The sequence below is a fragment of the Zosterops lateralis genome, assembly GCF_965231275.1.
Source record: "Zosterops lateralis genome assembly, chromosome: 3".
NCBI classification, from domain to species: Eukaryota; Metazoa; Chordata; class Aves; order Passeriformes; family Zosteropidae; genus Zosterops; species Zosterops lateralis.
In genome coordinates this window covers 42,913,090-42,937,012 of record NC_139764.1, presented here as the reverse complement: position 1 = coordinate 42,937,012, position 23,923 = coordinate 42,913,090, and the positions used below count along the sequence as shown (strand labels likewise).

Here is a 23,923-nt window from a genome sequence, read left to right as displayed (position 1 = left end):
ATTTATTTACTTATTGACAGGGTTGTATTTTTGCTACTGAAGAGTATGGGTCCAGACAAGTGGTACTGCACTTCATTGGATTTGACAGACATTTTATTTCTAAATGTTTCATCAAGTTTTCTTGTATCTGCAGAATTTCTGACTGAACCTTGAGGACACATCTGGTCTCAGCTGCTTCAGTTTGTAGCGTCACTGTCGTAAAAAAAACCATGAGCAAGTACGCTTTGCCAGTGTCATGCACACATTTTTGGGATCTTTAATGACCTAGGATCAGGAAGCAGGACCCTAAGTAGGATGGATGACTAGAGGCAAAAGTAGGATCTGAAATTATTTCAAGGAAAATACAAATGTGATTTCAGCTCTTTGTGTAAGTTTTCTCCTGGGAGAAAAAGAGGATCTAATCTCACCCAATGTTAGACAGCTGCAGTGTAGGTGGCTGCCTTTGGGATAAGCTCATTTATAAGTGGAGTGAAAGAGAGGGCTAAGGGTCATAATTATTTTCTCTGTCCTACCATCTGTCTTAGGATGAGACTGATTGCAGCTGCACTTACAAAAGCCTGCTTGTCCTTTAACTGAGAGAGACCTTGGAGGATAGTTGAGGTGTACATGTGTACACTGCAATCCTCTACAATTAAAGGAGGTGAATGTTACCCCTGCACCTCTTGCCCCAAGACCCTTCTCTATCCCTGCAGCTGAGTAGGGTAGGAATGTTCATCTGCTATGGACTACTTCCCTAAAATTTTCCCAGTCCTTCTGTTGAATTTCATCTAGCCAGCAGGTGACAGGAAAAATGCTTTCAAAGGCCCCAGTTTAAATCAGGTACGTAACTTAAGGCTAGGCATATATTGAAATAACCTGATGACCTCTGTCTCATCAATTTAGACATGACTTACTCACCTTTAAGCACACTGTGGAACAAAGCACGCAGAAGACCCCAAACCTATCAAACACTCATATGTATAAAATACTGCATCATAGGTACAGTAATTTCAGATTGTTGCAAGCAGTAAGTGGAAGGTAGTTTTATCTACCGTTATGAAGAAACTGTTAAAAGAAATTGTGCAAAGTCTTTGTTGTAACCACACTGCACTATTGTTTTCCCTGAAGGTGATAATGAGGATGCAATAATGTAAATCCTTTTGAAAATGAAATATAACACATAAGATCATTGATTCTGTGCCCTTTGGTTGCAAAGGCTAAAATAAAAATCTAAGTCTTCTTCTTCTTCTTCCTTCTTTTCAGTATCCTGTCTCTTTGCACCCTTAGTTTTATTGTATCCTCAAGTTCATAAATCTCATGAAAGTGGTTGTTTCCCTGTATATAAATCAAGCTACATATATGTGCAAAATTAAGTATAAAAAATCAGCTGCTTGCTTTATTGTGTCATTACACTACAGAGGTGTCTGATGCTCCTGGAATCCAGGGAAAAGTACCTGAAAAAGAATTACTATTTTGTGCAAGATTTTCTTGATACCGTCTGCACCTTCTAACTTACCTCTTTAAAAAGAGGGTCAGTGTGTACTGGCCTGTGTATCAGTGAGTACTTTGACTATGCCAGGGGAAGCTGACAGACAACAGGCCAAGTTCCTTAACCTCTGTGTTTGTTTCTCATCCAAATACTTGCCTTTTGAAAGTTTTTCATGTTTCACACTAATAAGACTATCTGGAGCTACAGCTATTTTGCTATAGCATTTTTCATATGAAACTTAATGGAAAATTCTAGAGAGAACAAAGATCCTAATTTATCTTTTTTGCACATGAGTTTTCCACTCAATAAGTTGAGTTGGAATGTAAAGTTATGCTTTTTGGGTAAGCGAATAGGATTCCTTAAAAGAGCTGGCAGGTTTTCCTACTCCACTCCATTTTACCAAGTGGAATGGTGTTTCAAACTTAGCATGAACTCTTGGTAAGCTTCCCAGTTCCCTCATTTGAACAAGCCCAATGATGTTGCCTACTCATTTCATTGTAAGCTTTACCTGACCCATTTCTTTTTCTTGTACATTTAAAAACACTCAAAAGAGTAGGATTCTGATTCTGGTAGAGGTCCCTGGGCATTGCTGTATGAAAATCACAATAAATATTCAACTGCTGCAATCCTTCAGGCCACGACAGAGTAGATCAAATATTTGAACTGAGGTAAGAAATGTTAAATGACACATGATTTGGAAACTATTGGATAGTCTAGAAACAGGACTGCATTTTAACTGGTATAAGTCATAACTTTTTTGAGGTCAATGAGTCTCATCCTGATTTAACTTATTACTAAACATTTGGAATGAATGACACAGCTAAAGATTTTTCTGCTATAGATGATTCCTCTGCTACCTGATTTGAAAAAAGCCAAAGCTTAGAAGGAAGGAAAGGCAGAGACCATAAAACAGCATGGGCATGAGAAATCAAAGCATGCATCTCAGAGGGAAAAGAGGTTGAAGCTGTAGGGCTCAAGATTTGTGCTCATATTTGGGATAGTCTACTTAGAGGAAGACAAAATGGTGACTGTTTAGCTGTGTGCAGATCAGTGGGGTATTTTCTATGCAGACACCTTGACAGCAGCATTCTATGAGTCAAAGAATATTTGTTTACTAATGATTTTTAAGAAATTAATGTTTTTTTTTTTTTTTCATTGTTAGTGCCTAACTATCATTTCACACAGTTCTCTTGGGAAGCTCACTCAGCTTTGTCATTCACTGGCTTTGACTTGATTTCTTTGGTCTGTTTATTTTAATTCTTCAGTTTTCCTTCTGCTGGGGTGAACTTCATGCTTGTGCTTCCTAGTCTAGGATAGTGATCTTTTATTTATTCACAGAAAGCTGTGACTCTGACCACATAGGTGCAGGCTTCTATGGTCCATCCTGGCACTTTGGTTTTGGTCTCCACTTTCCAATTATCTACACACGCCTGCCCTCTTAAGTGATCATTTGACAGTAACATATTGACAGAGGGTTAATTTGTTTGTAGCAATTAGAACCTGCTGAAATTATGCCTTGGCTGAGGTGCAGAAAACAACAAATGAGGAGGAAGGCAAAAACTGCTGTAAGGGATAATCTGAACACACAGGCCCAAGGCAACCAGGCTACATCACTTGGTTTAGTAAAGAAAAATTGATTAAACCTTATGAAGTGCTGAGATATGTAAAATCCATAGACAATCCCGTATACAAATACACTGAATAATAGAATATTTGCTTGCACTCTGATGAAAATCCCTGCCAGTTGTGGTTTTTTTTCTTTTTTTGAAACTGAACCTAGTGTTAGCAGCAGGTTTTTTTTTTTTAATCTGCAGAAGTACCTAGTGCAATATTCAGAGCTGAGAAAAATACTAAATTCAAATAAACCTCAGGATTGAATTTTTGGCTATAAAACAGATTGAGCTGAAATTTAATTGCATCCTTGGAAGCTAATCCAGTGGCCATTTGCAGTGTGGGGGCACATTAGGGAGTTTTTTCCATTCACAGCTTTCTTTTCTAATATATATTCAAATGTAAGAGCAACTTCTTATTTTAGAAATACATCCAGAAATAAATCCTATTTCACCAGTGCAGTAACAGAGCCAGGTCAGGGGAGTGAGGAGTTACACTTGCAGTTCTCCATTTGCTGCTTTTGAAGGTGTCACCTTCACACAAAGCATCAATCTGTTCCCCACTGCAGAGGCCAGAATGGCCTTTGCTACCTGCAAAACACACCACACTGCTGCTGATCCCCCATTTCTGCACTAATCAAAGTTCTGTGCATTGATTCCTTTAATTGCACAGGTGAAATTTGAACTAAAACTAACTAAAACTCGTTAGTTCCAATCCCACTGAAGTAGCCTACGACAGGATTCCCTTGATTTTTGAAAATGCGCAAAGTCTTTTAGACTCTTAAATGAGAAAGCTATTTTTCCACAGGCACTCTTCAACTAGAAAGAAGAATGATGGGGTGAGGGTTTGTCTGCATTTTTCTGAACATCCAGCCAGAGACATACATCTGCCTGACTAATGAGGAAAGCAACCCTCACCAGATATTTGGTTTATACTTTTGATGGTGTTTCTGGGAGGTGCCACATAGAGTGGCACAATAATGACGTGCATCAGTGACTTAGGGGCTTTGCAAATGTGCTGAAGTTTTTGAGGCGTAAACAGACTTTGTAGGTGGATGCCTAGGTGCAAAGAACTTTTCAGAAGTCCTCTGAAGGCAAGAATTTCTTCATGCTGGCATACCACAAGTCCGTGCTTTTACACTAAGTAAGGACTTGGATCTGTAACTGTTGAATGTCCTCAGGGTTCACAACTCAAGGAACAGAGTGTAGAATAAAAGGCCATTAAGAAAGAAGCCCTTAGTCACCTGGCAGCTGCAGGGGGAAGCAAAGGCAGGCAGGGGCCATGACCATGTGGATGTTGAAGCAATGCCAGGGCCTCCCTGAGTTCATTGTGCTCTACTGTGCTGAGAAGCAAATGGGCCTCTGTTCAACCTTTCTCTCCCACCTTCCCCCTTTATTTCCCTCTTTTTCCCACCCTCTTTTTCCTTACTCTCACAAGTTGCCTCCTCATCTCCTAAAAATCTGCTTGCTTCATCATGACATCTCTTGGCAACTCTTTGTGAACAGCACAGTTACCGGAGCACAGGCACAAAATTTGGCCTTACAAAGTGCTCCCTTGGCTTGTACTCCATGCCCACGAACTCTTGTAATGCCATCACAGCTTGCCACCCCAGAGAGCAGATTTAAGCAGGAAATGTAAAAATAATCCCTCTACTCTCATCAGCTGTGTTTGCAGAGTTAGAACCTGTCCACTTTTTATCTCTTTTTCATGTATGATAATCCTGTCTGCCCCATGATTTATTTCTGTATATTGAAGAAATTTAATTGTTTATGAATTCCAGTTTGCAGAGGCCAAAGAGCTGACTCCAAAGGACTTTCATAAAGAAATCAATGTTTGCATCAAAGGTCAAGGGAAATGATCAGACAAATCATCCATCTTCGTTCATCATGTCTATTTTGTCTTGAGAAGACGATCACACATACATACTTTTGACTTCAAATTGGGCTAAGATCCTAATTTCTACCTACTTATTCTAGGTAGAGAGTAATTAATTTCTTTGCTGTTACACAAAATAAACTGTAAGTTCTTTGTGAAAGAATTATTAGAGGCAGACCTAAGTCCAAAGCCTTCTCGTCAATTTTGATCAGAGGAAATAAGCAACACAGGTTAAAAAAAGGAAAACAAATAAACAAAAAAGGAACAATCAGAGAGCCTCTCTTTAGAGTTATAGATACCATTTTGATAAGACTGCATTTTACATAGATAGTGAATGTTTCTCTTTTACTAAAAAAAGAAAGTTGATCTCCAAGTAACTCCACCTGAAACATTGGAAACATCTTTGTCCCATAGTGAGAAAGAGCCTAACCTCCATGGGAACTGGTGTCTCACAGCCCATGAGCACCTCTCATCTGGAACAGATAGGCCTACTGCACTTACTCCCTTTATTTCTGTCCTGTTGATGATGGCATGACAATTCCATGCATCGTTTTCTCAATGAATAGAGGTCAGTTTTAATTGTCATCTTAAATGTAGTTGCAAATTCCAGCCGAACATTTGAATACCTATTTTAGAACCTTTTTCGTGAGTGAAGAAAATTTCACAGCCCCAATTTCTACTGTTTTGACACTATCTTTTATGAAAGTGCCAGTCTCTGACTTGTAGTTCAATTATTGCAGTGACACTGACACCTGTACATTGGTGCTATTAACACTTCCATTTCATATTGTCTAGATAAGAGCTGGCTCTTGGAAATCCTTCGGTTGAGTTATTTGCCTCAGGATGTGCCTGCAATACCAAGATAAACAAACATAGGGGTTTCAGCCTTTTTAAAGCTGAAATTAAAATCTAAGTTGTCTTTAAATGTGACACATTCACTGCATGCCAATTTTCAGTTGAAACTACATTTGTTATTTAATGTGTGGTGTTGATTGAGAAACACAGAGGACTAGAATAGTTCATATTAATTTCCTGCAGGAAACTCCTTTATAAAATACAGGAATCAGTTCATATTTTTGCAGTAGGTATAGAATTTGGCACATTCTGGCTGACTAGCTCTATGAATTTGTATGTATTATTGCTGCTCAATACAAGCAGCTGTTGTGGAGGGGAGAGGAATAAATGCCCTTGCTGTGGAACTTCCAAAGGCCAGAATTTCTCAGTTTCTCTAGGATACTAGTAAAACTGTAGCCACAAACATTCTCTCAAAAGCTAATTAAAAAAACCCAAAACAAACCCACAAAAACTTTTCATTTCACTAAGCATTGCTTTAAATGGTTGCTTTAATCTGAAATAAACTTGCTGCCATTTGTGTTGCCATTTGTGCTGCCATGGGGTCATGTTCCATCTCATAATCCTCACTAACCACCTGTGCCTGCTGCTGTATCTTTTGTGATGACATGAACATTGATATGATTTATGATGAGTCAGATGGGAGAGCAGATGGAACTGAGAAGTGCCTCACCTGAAAATATGATCTGCTGGGTCACTTGCACATGCTTACCCAACATTGGTGTTGGTACAAGGGAGGCACTGAGAGCAAGGAGACAGATGAAGAAACTGACTGGCCTTGGCCTTGGCTCTGTGCTACAGAAAATAAATAAAATGTATTTCTATCACAAATATTCTCAGAAAGGGTTCAGCTGGTCCTGCTGCAGAGAGCAGTTTGAGTACAGGCTTGGTTTGTCTAGTCAGAAGAGTGGGCGAGGAAGAGTCAAGGATCCTCAAGTCCAGATTCTCATGCCAGTTCATGACTCAGATACACAGAGATGTACCAAGCTCAGCATCGAGCTCAGACTTTCTCATGGTTCTCATCATGATTCCCACTCAGCTTAGTTCAGTCTGAATCAGAAGCAATTCTTTCATAGTCAGCAGAGTTACGCTGTCATAATACCAGCATGACAGGACAATTAAGGCTTATGTCAATAATTACCCAGTTTCTTCACTTTGAGCATTCCCAACCATTTTACCAATGCTTTCCACATCTTCCCTGTGGGAAATATTAAAGGTAAGGAGGCTTTCAGAAAGCTGTGGAAGCAGGCCCCAGAAAAAGAAAGAGCAGGAGAATTTAGAATTAGTTGCAATTGCAAAGTTTGAAAGTAGGAAAAGTTACAATAGTACAGCAAGCAAGGACAAAAAGCAATAATCTGAGTCTTAGGTTTGGCTAGGATAGATCTTAAGGCTACAGAAAAATATGCTTAGCAAGACAGTAGAAAGCTTTAAGCTTAATAATGGAATATTGTTTATTGTTAATAGAAAGCATACAAGCAAGTGTTGTTTGAAGCAGGTGTACATGTGCTCTCAGTGATTGGCTAGTACAATTGTCTGTAAGCTTTAGTAATATCCTATTAACTGGAAAACTTCTAAAATGCCCTGTAACAAAGAGATCTTCATCTGCTGCTGGCAGATGTGACCTGTTGCCATCCTTCAATTTTCTAAGACCCTGTTATGAGACTGATGCCACAATAAAAGCTCAAGGAAAAGTCTGTGAGTGGCCCCGTCCCGTTCATGCCCAAAGCTCCAACACACTTCCCGTATGTTGTTATCTTCTCCGGCAGACTAGGGTTGCTTGATTTTCCCCTGATGCCAACCATTGGCTTCAACATGGCTTTTGTGGCTTTGTTTGAGGAGCAGAGGGCTGTCAGTGCTGCGTGGTGAGTTGGTATCCTCCTGCTTGTGCAGTCTGGGAGAGTGGATAGATGATGCCTTAATCACAATGCAGACAAGGAATCCTGGTGCTCACTCCCCTGCTCTGACAGGCACTCCAACAAAAGTCTTTTAATGTTCTCTCATCTGAGTTGTCCTTTTGAACTCCAATTTCATTAGTTTGGAAATGGTTTCTGCATTAATTAGTAGATCTCTGCTCTTGAAATTTTCAAATCCAACAGTTGACAACATGCATAGACAGACACAAATATATCTATGCTTTTTCATTGCTATTAATATTTAAAAAAATATTCTGGGTAAACTGCAGTTTATGAACCTGCATAAGGGCCTATAAAAGGAGGATAAATTAGTAGTCCTGGTATAAATCTCTTTTGCAGTAAAGTACATTTCTTCATGCTGAGAGCTGCTGAAATAACAAGTTTTGATAAGCTTGCATCCACAGTTTTTTTTAATACATCTTCCTCTTTCCACAGTGCTGGTTGTGAGGCTTATTTAACAAAATGTAGCATGTACACATTATTCTGCACTCCTTGCAGCCTCCTGGCAAAAGAGCCAATGTTCATCTCAGGAAATTCAGAGGTGCATAATCAGAGTTGCTAAAGGGTTTGAGTCAACTTTTTTTGAGTTCATTGAACAAATATTTTATTTACCTGGAGGAACCATCAGATACAACATAGCAGATGGCTAGATATTAGTGCTTTGCCTATAAATATTTTAGAGACAAAACACAGTGCATAGCTTTTTCTTAACTTTTCTTTGCCTTTTTTGGGCAGCTTAAGCTACATGAGATGATTGTACCCACCGTGGCTTCCCATTGCTGCCAAATGACTGAAAAAGAAAACTTGAAGCTAAATTTGGGTGTGCTCTCTCTTTTGGAATACATTTAATATGCAGTTCCCTTTTCTTTCTCAATTCAAGCATAGCTTCTAAAGCATATCTGTGAATCACTCTTAAAAGCATCAACCACAGCCATTTCAAAGCATTGCTGCTTAACAAATTCAAAGCAGATCGACCTGTTTGCCTGTGCTAAAGCAGTTTAACTGACTGTTAATTTTAGGTGATGTTCCCAGACAGTAGCCTCCTTACTTCTAGAGCCTGATGGATGTGATTTTGATGCCCTCAAGTCAGTAATAATTCACCATACATATTCTAACATAACATTAAGTATGAAGAAGCGTGTCACCATCAAGCCTTACGTAAACTTGTTTCTGGCTCACTCAGTACATTTAATTCTGTTCTCTCCCCATTTTCATTTCTCTATTCCCCTTTGATTTTCTGATAGTCTTGTCTGTTGTTTCAACAGCACATTCTGCCCTCTAGAACAACTCTGTCACTGCTCCCTGCCCCTCCAAATCATTCTATATGGGATCTGTTGGCAGTCAGGTGTAAAATTTAGGTATGTTTAGAGAAGCAACACATGTTGGTTTTACATCACCTCGAGGTTCCTCAGTGTTGGCTGATCTTCTAGAGTCCAGAGCCTACAGATGTGAGGCTGGCAGAGAGTTGTGGGGAGTTGCTCATACAGATGTGCTACAATAGAAATAGAAATTGCCAAGAAACTGTTTTAGAGACTGAAAACAACATAACTTAAAAAAAAAAAAAAAAAAAAACAACAAAACCAAAACAAAACCAATAAAACCCCAACAAAATGGAAAAAACACAGCACAGAGCTGGTCTGCTGCCTAGACCAATAGGAAATTTCACTGGGTAGAGCATCATGGTTCTGCAGCTTTTAGGGCCCAGCCCTGCCCCCTGCACAGCCCCTGCTGAATCCCAGCACTGCAGCCTTAGAGAGGGAGGAAGCAGGGTGAGGCACTGGAGACCTGCGTTCAGCTCTCAGCTGTGTCAGGGATTTACTCTAACCTTGAATATGTCCTTATCTTCTGTTACTATTTCTATCTGTAAAATAAGGAGAACATGTTCCAATTCTTTATTGAATAATTGTGAAAGTAAATCCAAGAAAACATTCAAATACTATTATAATAAATAATAATGCTGGTAATACTATTTATGAATGGGGTGGAACTGAAGTTCCTATTTTTACACAGGACAAAGCTTATTCCAATTTCCTTTTATAGTACTCTTTACTTTTCTAGAAGTGTTTCTGGTTTCCTAATAAATAGTTTCATAAAGAGAATTCTTCTTCTTGCTAGGACATTGTAACCCAACAGTAGAGCACTCTCAACATGTGTGAGGTTCCTGGGTATCATCAATTAGTAATGGATCTCTTGTGCTTCTACTTTATGTAAGCTTTGTGTGTAGCCACTCAAAAGATGACCATAGTATGTAAAGAAAAAGCTGCATTTTGGGATCATTGAAATTACCTCTGTTTTGTGCTTGATCCTGTTCCCACCAGAGGTGATAGGAGCTTTGCTGCTAATTTCATAGGGAATGGGTCTGGGGTGGACTAGCTGGGATATTTAAAGAGAAACATTGCCAGCTAAGTAATAACATCCAGAGCATTGGGGAAAGCAAGCATGTTTTGTATGCTTCTGTCTGAAAACACAAACTCTGACCAGTCCATACAGTCAGGGGCAGATTGCAGAATTAACATCTTCCGTGCTAGGGTTTGCTAAGCCACTCTGCAAGAAGGTTTCATTCCCCTAAAGGTGCTTTTGTCTTCCTCTATACTCCTGTCTTTCCTTCACCAGTGTAAGGCAGGTTGGCACCTGAGCTGCCACATTGCATCCAGTGAAAGGAACTGTGCTCATGGAGGTAGCCAGAGATGGCAGAGCTAAACTTGGTTTGCTTCATTTAGCACTTAACCAGAGTGAGCCTCAGTTTGCATGAGGAAAGATGGATCTGCTCAGGACAGATTTAGAAGTATGCACAGAAACATTATCTCATGTTACTGTGTCTTAATTATTTCAGCAGTGGCCTGTTTCAACTGGCTGTAAGACAGCACTTCATGAGGCATTAGGCATAATTAAAATTAGCTTTTGGCTGCCAAAATAAATAACCAGACTAAATGCATTTTCCTTTCCTTTTTTTTAGTTGTCTTTGTTCCTTTACTCAGTGGTCCAGTGGTCCTTCAGAACTGTTTTCCCATCCCTTCTCAAGTTAGAGTAATCGGACACAGAGAGCGGGTGATCACCTGCAGTATCTGGGCTTGGTTCCATCCACAGTAAGAGCAGATGCAAAATGAGGTGGAAGTTCCTGTTTGGGGAAAAGTGAAATGCACAGTGCAAAAACAAAAGCCAATTTACAGCTTTTCTGTAAGTCACCATGGAGTGACATTGTTTTGACAGGTGAGAGGCTGTACAGCAGTACTGAGGTATTCTGACTAGCCAGAATATCCCTGTGTAATGTGTGTGTGAAAAGGAAAGTAGGCCAGAGGAAGTCTCCTAATACAGTCATTCTTGCTCAACAAAATTTAGAAGATAGTATCTACCAAAATACCAACCTTTCAAAGCAACAATAATTATGAGTTTACCTGAGTATCACTACTTTATGTAACAAATCTGTGAAAAACTGGAAACTCAGTCCACATGCCTGCTCATTTTTTGCTATTTTGCCAAAGTTGGTGAAAGTAATCAACGAGTCAAACAGGCAAAAACCCATGGTGAATGCTACCGTTTCACGGATCTATTTACTGGATGAATGACCTTTCCATTTTATCAGCATCAGACTTGTAAAATGAAGTCAAAGCAGAAAAAAACATGGAAAAAAAGGGGGATGGAGATGTTTGCTTTGTTCTGAGATGCTGTGCCTCACACACACTTTTGACCAAGAGAGCACTGAGAAATGCATGACTAAATACAGCCCCACATGGATCTCTGTGCCCTGAAAGCACCACAGCCCTGTGACTGTTACTCTACCAGACTGCACAGAGCTACCCCTCAGCAGGGCTTATTTTGGGTACTGCCCTGCACTGCCTGGCTGGCACAGCTCCTGCACTGGTACTTGGTCAGCCTTCCCAGTTTTACACCAAATCCATGGTGATCTATAAATGTACTCAAGCTCTGAACCAGTGTGACATTTTTTATCCAAAGAGGAGAAGAGAGAAAGAAGACCTATTATGTCTCATATTTGAAAGCTGTGTACCTTACCTCTCTTTCCTTTTCTGTCTATTGGACTCTTGGTGTAAGACTCCAGTAGAAAATGCACTGAGGAAAATGAAAAGATTTCTACAACATCAAAGACCTTTCAGTCACACCAAAAGAGCAAGGTTATGTGGTTGTCTGTCTGTTCCAGTTCTCCAATGTCCACAGGGGCAGGCTGTCAAATCCAGTAATCCACATTGAATAAGCTTCTAGCAAAAAATAGAAAAAGCAACAGTAACAAATGATAAAACCAAGGAGAAAAAGAAAAAACCTAAACCAGTTGCTTTTTTCTTAAATTTCTCAGTTACCCAAGCAGTTAGCGATCAAGTAGCTACAATTGATGATATCATGACTCAGCTAAGGCCTTGTGTGTCTGTCCTAATTCCCCTGTGGTGCCCCACTAGTGGATCAGCCAGCCCAGAGAAGCTCTTTTCCAGGCCTGGCAGAAGGCGTGTGTCTCCTAGTGGCTGGATCATTTTGCACACTGTGGCCATCAGAGTAGCTGTGGGTAGCAGAGCTGCTGAAACTGACACAGCAGACAGAACAATAAAGCCTCTGCTGTAATGTTCCCTCTTGGGCTGACTACCCCAGACTTTTACTGCTCAAGCTTTTTGTTGCCCCTGCAAAGAGAGTATGCCCAGAACAGACATCTGAGCAAAGCTGATGTTGCCCTGGCTCTCCTGGGGTGCCAAGCCTTGCTGCCAGAGTACTGCAAATAGCTCATTGGTGCAGAAGAAAATCAGGTCTGAATCACTTACAACTTAAACACAGAGAAGGTGGAGGGTATTAGCAATGTTTCTTCTGCGGCCTGTTCATTTCTGAGCAGAGTGCTCAATGAATTCACAAGTTTTAATGCAGTGTCAGAAGAAACATAAAGGTAATGTTGTACTATTCCAAGTGCCAGGTGCAGAGTCATAGCAGAAAAACAAACCTCACCAAACTGTTAGATGACTCATTATAGATGAGTCAGAAAATCTTTCTTTCTGCAATACTGTTACCAATTTAGCAGGCTGCAAAACGAGAAAATGGAGCTATGGATGACAAAGGAGAGGTAATTTGCCCACAGCTTGTGGGGTAGATGAAAGACAAGATACAGCAATTAAAAAATACCAGGAGACACACTATGTGAGTACAGGGTGTGTCCTGGTTCTTCAAGCATTTGAGCAATTAAATCCAAGTTGTCATTCTTTCCAGGTGTTTTCAGTGAGCAGAAGCAGGTGCCTTCTCCAAAGACCACTAGTAGATACATTAGATACTAGCAGTGTCTGGCACCAAATTAAACGCAAACATGGATTCTCTTGTAATCCTCAGTTTGCATCCTTTGTGAATTTTAGGGGCAGAAAGTGTTTTCTGCTAGAAAACTGTAGAAAACAGTGCTATCAGCAGATGTCGTAGCACTGAACAAAAGTAGAAGTTCTGAGGTTATTAGGAGGCCCAGGTGCAAGAATAGTCACCTTTGCTTCTCTCATGTGGGCCAGATTAACCAGTGAAATGTGTTTCATGTGTATGTGATCCAAGAAAAGCTTCATCACCTACCACAGGACACCAAGGTAAAGAGTTAAATACAGCTTTGGGCCATGTGAGAACCATGAAAAGTAAGTGAATTTGCATTTTGATTACACTAGAAATAGTTTGCTGAACTAAAACAAATGACTTCTCTGAGATTTGTGATTCCTCCTGTGAATGAAAATATTCTGTATTTCCACTCCAAATGGTGGTCAGCAGAACAATGCTATATAACAGGCCCAAAAAATAAGTCGTGATTGTTTCCTGTCATTCTGCTGTTTCAAATGGAATACTTTAAAATGAGAATTGGGAGATGTGAGATAGAATAGGAGTTTAGATTCTAATGGCACAATTTGAAAGTAACAAAAATGGTTCAATAGCAACTTAACAAAGATCCTTGCTTGCAGAAGGCATCTCCCTGGGGTTCTTGACAGTATGGCATCTACATTCTTCTACATTTCAGGAATTTAGAACGAGCTCAGAGGGAAAACAATTCAGAGAAAAACCACGAAACTTATTATGGGAAATGAAAAACAGATCATAGCAGAAAACTCTCATTGCTGTATCTATTTCCTTTATAAAAGAGCAGACTGAGGAGTAGCACAGTTACTGTCAGTAAGTACCAGCACTGAGCACACAGCGTGAATGAACTTTTCAGTATAGTGGACAAAAGTATAACAAGATACATTAACTGAAAGGTAGATGGCTCAAACTAGGAATAAGGCACAAATTTTTAACAGTGAAAGTAATTGAAACAATGTACCAAGGACTTCAGTGAATTTTCCTTTAGTGAGAATATGTATAGAGCCGACTGGAAATTTTTCTAGAAGACACATAATTGAAACAAAAATTAATTCATAGAAGTTCAATGACATGTCATATACAGGAGGTCAGAGTATATGATCAAAAATGGGCCTTTGGAGCTTTAAAGTCCAGGACTTTATGGAACATTGAAAAACTATGAACTAATTTTCTTCCAGTAGAATGTCCTTAACAAAGATCAATTTCCCTACCTATCAATGGATTTTCCATACTTCTCAGCACTGTCTTAAGTCTTTCCCAAATAAATTAGTTTGGTGTAGTGAGATCAATAGTGATTTCATAGTGCCTTCTCTTCTTCACCCTACCTCAGTTATTGAAAGAACTATGTAGTCTAAATATACACAACCTTTTATTCCATTTGAGAAACAACCCACCCAATTATATCTCATTACATTCATCTTAAAATGAAAATTTAACACAGTAAAACTGCCAACTAAGAAATGCCAAAACCTTCAAACTTCTTAAAAAGTTAGCTCTGAACATTTTTCTATTAAGAACTAAGTAAATATTTTTAAATTAATTTTGTTTAGTTTCTAATTTCAGATTTTTTGGAGTTATGTCAAGTATAAAAGTTTTGGTCAGGCCATGTGGAAAATAATTGTTACATGCTTTAATTGCTCTGCTGATTTTCTTTCATCTTTCAAAACTTGTCATGTGTTAGTACCAAGTCTGGAAAATGTCAGTCCCAGAAGACATGTTTGTCAAATTAATAGCAACCAAAGGAAAAAAAAAAAGAGGAGTGGTCATGCTAAGAACTGAACTCAGTGATAATTATAATGGAATTTTAGTGCATATTATCAGTTTGCCTGACCTAAGATGCAGACATTAAGAGAGCTGCCAGCAGAAGTTGCCCTGGAGATGAGCTGAAGCAGCCTGTCTTTTGATGCCTAGACTGTCATTTCTCCCTGGCTGACTTCATTCACATGCCTTGTCATGCCAATTTACTCCAGTCCTTTCCCTTCCCTCCTCAGCAGTTGGATGTTGCAACCTATTTACAGTGAGGAGATTCCCTTACTGCGTGAACTTTCTGTTACCTGGCAGGAGAAATTCCTTGGGAATTAATGCAGTCTCAGTGTCTGTGAAACAGCTAAGGGATTAGAGATGTCTTTTCAAGACACTGAAGGTTTCTGATAAAGACCACAGCAGCATTCTGCCAGAACTGCAGAACAGTACTGATCCCATAAAAAACTGTGGGAGATTTTGCAAGTAGAAACTGACCATCCATGTTAGCTATTCATCAATATTGCTCCAGTTAAGGTGAAAAGAGATGTACACAATGGCTGCAAATGCCACAAGCTTTATGCAACTTTAATCATGCTGCTGCAAGGAGTTTTTACCTTACCCAGCATGACAAGGCATAAAGAATTTGGACTGGGAATATTCAAGGTACAGTGAGATCAGCACAGTGCAAGAAAAAAACATTTTTTTTTCCTGCCTCTGTTTGCCTCTTTTTTTTTCTCATGTGTACTCTTGAGGTTTTGTGTCCATTAAAAGACCCTCAGGGGAAAGCTGAGGTAGAAGTGTATGGAGCCAGGTACAGTCTTGTCCTGATGCCACGAGAAAGCCACTTGGTGACTTTCCAACAGCTCCTCAGCAGAGCAGTGTCCACAGCTGCCTTGCTCTAAAACAGTCTTACCCTTGGAGATACATCCACTTCCAGGACACCCTGCTTCTGTTTCCTATTACATTCAGCTAGGGTGAACCTGGATTACTGTGTGAAGTGCATTTCAGTGAAAAAAAAAAAAAAAAGAAAATAATTAAATAAAGTGGCCTGTCACAAGCAAAATAGCTCAGGAATTAGTTAAGTATTGTGGACTTACAAGAATGGTTTCTTTCCACAGTGAATGGAAGCCAAAATGGCTGTGAATCTTATTTCAGCATCTAGCAAAAGAAGCTGTCAGACTGGTTATAGTAAAGATGATAATATTATGTTGTTTAATCTTATCTGGATATATCCCCTCCAGTGGTTTCCTGCTGGTAAACCACAGAGAAGAGAGGCAGTAGTAAGTAAACTAGAGGAAGCGAGATGAAATATAGTATGCTCTTTAGGTTAATAGGGGATTCATGTGAAGGATATTGCTAATTAAACCAATGGTATTTTCTGCCATCCGGGCTTTCAAAACTCGTTTCAGAGGATACAGAGGATGTTTTGTTTCACTGAATTGGTCATATCTTAGGGAAGCCACTGGGATGAAATATTAGTATTGTGGTAAACTCTGCTTGCACTTTAATAGCAACATGTAAAATAAGCACTTTATAGAGTGTGAATACATGGTTTCACCCACATAATGTCCAAATGAAAGAGCAGTCTGGGGTTAGAAGAACAAAATCCACTCAGCTTGCTCTGAGGTACAAGAAACTGCCAAATCATAGTGGTTACTGGAATAGGAGCTCCTGTGTTCACCAGGCTATACAAATGTGGCTCCAGGGCTACTGGATCTATGGAAACATGGAGTCTGGGGATTTGCCTGCAGTGCTGACCTTGGGACCAACCTGTGGATGGCATGGTGATTCACTGGGAGCGTGTGAAGCCAGGGAATGCCTTGCTGCTACCACTCACAGCTTTCTTCTGGTTGACCAGAGGGAGTTGAAGTTGCTCCAAAGATGTAGCCAGAATTCCCAAGTAGAGCACCTTACCTCATTAACTGTATCAGGAAATACTGAGCAACCTCAGCAAAATGATTTGTGAGTGAGATGACATCTTTATGCATCAGTGAAATCTTGTGCTTAGCACACGCTTACTTCATCTGGATTCTAGGCTTGTGCCCAAGGCTGAGGAAACAAACCTAAACTTTCTTCAGCTTGCCTATTCCTGAGTGCCTTGTGTCAGCAAAACGTGCCTCATCATGTGGCTACAGGATGTCTTTTCCACCTCCCACACCACTTCCAAGGATCCCAGTCAGGCCCACTTCCCTAAGAACGAATGAAAAAGTCCACTTTTGTTGCTAGAGTTGTGTTTGTGTGACTGGAAACAGTTAGTAGGTGATGTTGGAATAATTCTTTGTGTGTTAAAAGTGTCTGAAGACTAGCTTCACATGCGGCTGAGCTGGGTACTTTGATGTTAAATATGAACAGGAGAAGTGAAGAAAAGGTACTGCAGGAAAGGTTGGCACCCATCTTAATTGGAGCTGCCCAACCTGTAGCCTGTGGGATGTCTCCTGTCTGATTTCTGCTTGCATGTTATTTGTGTAGCTGAGCTGTCATAATACCTTTTGGGTCCGTATTGTCAAAGGCTGAACTGTCCTGCTGTGATTTATCCCAAATCTGTGGCAAGTGAGTGGCCTTCACCAGGCAATTCAAATGAATATATGGATCCTGCAGGAATTAGAACCTGAATGGAAAGTCAGTGCCCTCTTTTTCCCCCACCAACTTCAATTGTATGTTTATCAGTCTTCAGTTTGGGCAAGAGATTCCTCTTGCCCCATTTGCTCTTGTGCTCTTGAGGCTTCAATATTTCTTTATTATTGCAAGAAGCTTCTTTTTACCTCTTTTCACCTGTGTTCTGGTTTCTGGCCCTTGTTCTTCTCTTGTTGACTCCCTGAGGGTACACAGATGGTAGCCTGGAAGCCAAAAGGAATGATACCAGAGGAGTGAGAGAGTGAGAAGGAAAAGGAGTAAGAGAGAGAAAAAAAAAAAAAAAAAAAAAAAAAAAAAAAAAAAAAAAAAAAAAAAAAAGGCAAGCAAAGCAGTGATCACAGCAAGATTCCAGACTGTCCTAAGAGCAAAACCTTCATGCGTATCAGTGTGCTGGATCTTGTCAAGACACAGGTAATGATTATTTTTGGGAATGCAACCTAAACACCATTTAGTGTGTTGGCTGTAAATGTTTAGACCTGTTAAGTAAGTCAGTTATCACAGTTCCATCACAAAGTACATTCTGTCAGCTGAGAAATACTTTTTTTTTTTTTTTTTTTAATTCACAGGCATTACCCCAGTTTGTCTGTTCTTTAATGGTGGACGTCAGTGCCTCAGAGACACCACACAGCAGAACGCCTAAACATTTCTCACATTCTCACATCCACATTAAGCCCCTTTAGACAGGACAGTATGCAGAGGAGTGAATGCACCCTATGTGCAGGAAGGAGTTAATCTCAGCACTGCAGTCGGTAGGGACTGAGTAGGATTTTTTCAGAGGATAAGGAAATGCCGTGACTTACAGATAAGATGTCAGGATTTTTTAAAGCATAGTGTTCTTTAGGATAGTAGGTGAAACATCGAGGTATTCTTAGAGGAAGCTGATTTGCATCCAAAGCGTTTTACAAAACGAGCCTTTAAAAGAAAACAGAGTAAGTATATGCAAATATTGTTCTTAGCATACAAAATATTGCAGCTATTAGTACAGTGCGCTACCGCCTTCCTAAGTTTGCACATGAAACGCAGCCAAGCATATAAAAGAACCATTTAAGCTGCACTGAGGGTGCAGGCTGGAGAAAATCAGCCGCAGCCGAGGTGGGTCAGGCACTGCCCGGGCCAGTTCAGCGGAGCGGGGCGAGAGCGCGGCTGCCAGAGGACACCTGGCGGCGGCGGGCGGCGCTCCCGGGGCCTCGCACCGGCCGCACAGGGGATGGGGAGCCACTCGCCCGGCCTCCCTTGGTGCTCTGCTCTGCCTGCCCGGCTTCCCTTGGTGCTCTGCCCGCTCGGCTTCCCTTGGTGCGGTGCTCTGCCCGCCCGGCTTCCCTTGGGCGCAAGAGATGCGGCGTGCGAGAGGAATGGCAACAAGGAGAAAACGGAGCAGTTGCTGCAGAGTCTGTCCTCGCAGAGTGAGGGACTCATCGGAAGAAGCAGCCAGAGCCCTCTGGCACTGAGGACTTGGTCAGCACGGAAATCAGAGATAAGCACTGCCTGCCATGCTCTGTGCACACTCACACCTCTCCCGATTCTCTCTGTTTCCATTTATATTTTCTGTCATTTTGTCATTTCATTCCGTTGTAAAGGAATGAACCTTTCAGGAAGGACACTGCCTATAACAGGACAAAGTGAAAAATAGACTGTTCCTTTCACTTGTGGTGCATTTTTCTGAGGCTTTTTGTTAGGACAATAATAATGTTATTTCTGTGGTCATGTCAGTACAGAGACAGTGTGCTGCCTAACTGGACTGGTGATTTTGGGTAGAAATAATAACATTCTAAAATAACATTTTAACCAAAACAATAACACTCAAACCCTAACTAATGAATGTAATGCTTGCCAGTGCTTTTAATCTTGACATCTAGAAGTTTGTTCTATAAGCCTGCATGAATCCAATGCTTGGATTTATGATTGTGGACTTGTTGTAAAATGTGCATTAAAGGAACAGTTAAATGCAATATAACCTTTGGATCTTTAGCACACATGGGATGCTCCTTTCCACTTCTGCTGTTTCCAGCAAAAGGTAGTCAACGAGGAGAAGTTTACTAGGCAGTGGAGTACTTGGAAATGTCAACATTCAGCCTGCTTGCCAGAGCTGAGTGAACTGGTACAACCAGAAAGCTACTTACCCATGAGAGGTGGGTATGGGCGGAGGGGAAAGAAAGCAGGAGAGGACTGGAAAAACATAAAAGAATCCTGGATTGTTTCTGTAGGGTTCTGTAGGAGTAGACTTTATTCCAATGGTATCGCAGGCCTCGTCATTTGGGGTATGCAGATGGGAGCAGCCACATCAGTCCTGATAACATCTTCTATTTTGCAGCCTCTATGTAGAAGTGGGTCCTGTGATTACAGATATGGCTCTTTGCAGAACTAGCCCACAGAGCAGAAATAGGGAAATTCAAATTCTGAAAACAGCCTTTGGTTCGCTTACCAGAACGTGTGGGGGAGGTGGAGGAAATGTGGATACCTAGCCGAGATGGCTTATTTGGCAGGCAAACTAACCTGTTCAGGGCTGCACAAGACAGAGGGAGAAAGCTCCACGCTCCTGTCCCAGGTGAAACTTAAGAGTGGTAGGCAGGCGGCAGAGCACAGGGGGCAACTCCGAGAACTCCACTGCCGTGTGTTTCTGCTCCACAGGTATCCCCGGGTTCAGAATGTGGGTGAGAGCACCCGCGGGAAGGAGGGCAGGGCAGTGGCTGAGAGCGGCGGGGCCGGGCGGCGTTGTCCAGGGTCTTGAAAGCGGAGTGCCCGTGCGGGGCAGGGCAGGGCAGGGGCAGGTGCCGGGCACAGCAGCAGCTGAGGGCCCGGGCCGGCTGAAGGACCGGCCGCTCACCGGGGAGGGCTCTTCCCGGGGACCCCCATGCTCTGCCTCTCTGTCTCCCTCACCTCACCTGTTGCTGGCTTCCCATCCCGAGCTGGCCGCCTGTCCCCGGGGCGCCCCGGGATCCCCTCGGCGCCCCGCCACGGCGGGCGAGAGGCGGCGGCGGGGAGGGAGGGAGGCGGTGTCGGGCGGCGGGCGGGGCGGGGCACGGGGCTCGGGATGCGCCACCGCGCCGGCGGCCAATGCGGGCCGGTCCCCCGGGGCCGCGCCGGCGGGGGCGCTGCAGGCGGGGCCGTGGGCGGGCCGGGAGAGCGGTGTGGGTGTCGCTGCTGCCCCCGCCCTCCCGCCGCCGCCCCGCCCTCCCGTCCGGCGGCGGAGCCGCACTCCAGAGCCCAGCGCCGGGAAGCGGCGGCGGAGGAACGAGAGGAGGAGGAGTAGCGGCGCTCTCGGCACCCCGCAGCAGCCCAGCGGACGGCCCCCGGTTCCGTGTGCGCGGGGGGCATGGGGGTCCCGCCGCCGGGGCAGCCGGAGCGCGGGCAGCAGCAGCAGCAGCAGCAGCGGCGGCCGCGGCAGCACCGGGTAAGGAGCGGTGCCCCGCGGGCCGGCAGTGCCTTCCCCCCGGGAAGGGCTCGGGAGCGCTTCGGGGAACAGGGTGCTGTGAGGGCAGACCCATCTGCTCTTCCCTCAGGTGCCTTTGGCAGGGAGGCTCGGCTTCTCCGGGCTCAGCAGGGGGACGCAGGGCTGGGGCGGGTGGGGAAGCCGCGGGCCCCCCTCCCCAGCGCCCCTAGACCTCGCCCCGGCGGGCACCGTGAGGCGGCGGGGGCGATCCGCTCCGCACGGCGCCTTTATAAATATAGCGATGCGATCCGCCCGTGGAGAACGGCCCGGGGGCGGCGGGGGTGTCTCCGGGTCCCCAGTCACCTGCGGGGTGCCCGAGCGCCCCGCTCCCCTCTCCCGGCCTCCCTCCAGCGATAATGGCAATTACGGAGTAAGTTTGTCCGGAGCGGACATCTCTGGGGACAGCCGCTGCTCAGAGCGGGGACGGCCAAGCGCTTGGGGGGCCAGAGGAGAGTCCTCTTTCAGCCCGTGCATTTTCCTGAAATAATTTTAATCCCCCTTTTTTTTGGTTACTGTATATAAGGCGCAGGCTGCATCCTTTTCCACTCTTTGTTATCTTGTAACACTCCGGTAGCTGTTCAGGGCTCCGTTCTCCAAACTTGACGTGCGATTCCTTAAATAGCGGCCGGCTCGGCCCAACTTTGCCCCCGGTTTTGTGCCGGAGGCTCCGCAGCCTTTCTGTGCCGGCCCGGGTGGGGAACAGCGTTACCGGCGCTTGACAAAGACAACTCCAGAGCTGACAAATTTCAGATATGGCTGTTCAGGTTCACCAAGTAGGTCAGTAAACTACCTTAGTACTTGGTGCCGCGTTGTTTTATTACGTCGGTAGTTTGAAAACTTGCTTTCAGCCTGGCTTTTCTAGAGGAAACGAGTTTTATCTTTTTTCTTTTTTTATGATTCAAAAGATATGCAAAGTTAAAGGGAATTGCACATGTAAATTTTCCCCGAGCTCTTTTGTGCGCAGTTTTCATTTCTGAAAGTTAACACTAGATGGCTTTCTTATATCAGCTATCCTGCAGGGAGGGAAAGCATTTAATCTGTCTCTGCAGCTATTTCTGTGTTTGTCTTTTTTTTTCTTTTTTTTTTTTTTTTTTCCTTCACGTGAATAGTAAACTATCTTCTGGTCAGTTCTACCCCCATTAGACACGAGCAGATTTGAGGTTTGCTTACTGGCTGACATAGTTCGTTGTTTGGATTAGCTCATGCTGCTGCTTTAGACTTTATTTTATGTGTGTGTTACTAATAGCTAAAGAAAGTTTGTTTAGTTGGAAGGTAACTCTGCATAATATTTACGTTGCTATAAAGGGAGGCAGCTGGATAACGCAGGATGTTTGAAAATGGGGAAAAGCCAATAATTCAGTCTCAGTTGTTACTTAGTTTGATGGGCTTATTTTAAAAGGGACCATAGAGCATGAATATTGTCTGTTCAGCTATTTGTTTTCTCTAGCTACCTTAGACTGAAACGTTTGGGAGTTGCATTCAGAACCAAAGTGCTTCGCAGCCTGCTGGATATAGAAATGCCTAGACTTGATGCCTTATTACTCTTTTTCTTGTGTTTTTACAAAATTGTGCCTTTTGTCACTGGGAATGCATTATTTGCCCTCCATTCGCTTCTTTGGTGGTAGCTCTGAAACACTTCAATTTTCAAATTTGATCTTTGAAATACCTTTTATTATTAATGCAGACATGTTTAAATCATCAAGAGCTCTAATGCATTATAGATATTTAAACATCACTTAGGGTCCACAGCAGTTGATTTATAATTTATGTAGCATTCATATAAAGCTAGATTTAGAGAGGTCTCTGAATGTATTGTCTTGGTTTTGCATGCCCAGTGGGTTACCTTAGCAGGTCATGCAGCACTCAGATGTAACAAGAAGGAATGCTTGTCAGGATGCCAGACTGTTTCACCAATCCTGTTGGATCAATTAAACATCATTTCATTCATATATGCCAAGGATATAATGTGAAGCTTAGAACTAAACAAAAGCTCAATTCTTTGTAGCTGGTATTTGCTTACTGTGCATATCAGAGTAATTTTAAAGGTTTATATTTCATTTTCCTGAAGGAAAGATAATATCGTCTCTTTTTGTAGGCATTTACTGACATGCCATTACTCAAGTGCATTGTGAAATACTCTTGCAAATGAAGAGAGTCAAATGAGGAATTAGGCAAAGCAGTGGTCAAACAGGCAAAACCATCCCCGTTTGTTTTTTTTTTTTTTTTTGCTGCTTTTGACTTTTATGACTAAACTGAAGTAGTTTGTTTTTCCCCTTCCATACTGGACATAGGCAGGCATTGCACGTAAGCTCTTTATCTGCAGATCACCTGTTCAAACTGCAGAAGAAAGGAAGTGTTTTCTCCTTGCCTTGGCTGGAGTGAGGATTATATTTAGATGGTTGGATGTTAAAATATTTTCAGTAGGTTCCTGCCTTTTACTGCTGAGAGATCTAGTTTGGGAATATAGAGGGAGAAATGCTATGCTATTCTGATAATACAAGTTACAGATTGTGGAAAGAGGGTGGGGCACTGGGTTATCTAGTTTCTCACGTTAGTCATCCAAGATTACCAACAGTAGCTGTTTTGACAGCTTGAAATGAAATCAGGGTTTGACAAATGCTCTTTTCTCTTTCCATGCAGTTTTTGCTTTTCAATTTAAAATGCTTTGCAATTTTAAAATGTTTGGGTAAGCCTGGTTGTGGATCAGTAAAGTGGAGGTTGCTGTTTATTTTCTGTGTGTTGCAATGCTCTCCTCAGAGTAGAAAATTTTCCGTATTAGGTAACATAATTTATATCTGATTCTTTAAAATGTTACCTCTTGCAAAGTCAAGACCAACTTCAGTTTCTTTTTATTTTCAGCACAATTATCATCCTTTTATAAATCTGGGCAGTTAATGAAGTTTAAAGTAGGGGTACCCTGATAGTCTTTGTCAGCCCTGGTTTTTCTACCTGAACTTTGAGAGAAGAGTGTGAGGGCTGTCTACCAAATCCAATAACCCAATAAGAAGAATTTATGAAGGAATTTGTATTTAGTAGTTTGAAAAGTATGTTTCACAGCTGTTTGTTTGCTTGTTTGTTAAACAC

General features: G+C 42.3%; 1 protein-coding gene and 1 long non-coding RNA gene across 7 annotated transcripts in view; one reads left to right on the top strand and one right to left on the bottom strand.

Annotated features, from left to right (window-relative positions):
- On the bottom strand, positions 1-20,382 carry LOC310907222. 6 transcript variants are annotated; one of them, XR_014589564.1, is made up of 9 exons: positions 20,292-20,382; positions 19,530-19,740; positions 18,210-18,321; positions 17,538-17,612; positions 11,731-11,933; positions 10,776-10,837; positions 9,545-9,580; positions 9,117-9,211; positions 1-192 (listed from the first exon to the last, which is right to left on the bottom strand). It is a non-coding gene; the product is annotated as an uncharacterized lncRNA (long non-coding RNA). The 6 variants fall into 6 exon arrangements; XR_014589565.1 differs by lacking the exon at positions 10,776-10,837; XR_014589566.1 differs by lacking the exons at positions 9,545-9,580; positions 10,776-10,837 and adding an exon at positions 6,480-6,601.
- A 397-nt stretch (positions 20,383-20,779) lies between these two features.
- The window catches only part of SIPA1L2 (signal induced proliferation associated 1 like 2), a 125,301-nt gene continuing 122,157 nt past the window's right edge, over positions 20,780-23,923 (top strand). Inside the window, exon 1 of the mRNA XM_083856867.1 lies at positions 20,780-20,800. The gene's annotated coding sequence lies outside the window, so the exon portion shown is untranslated. The remainder of the gene's footprint in view (positions 20,801-23,923) is intronic.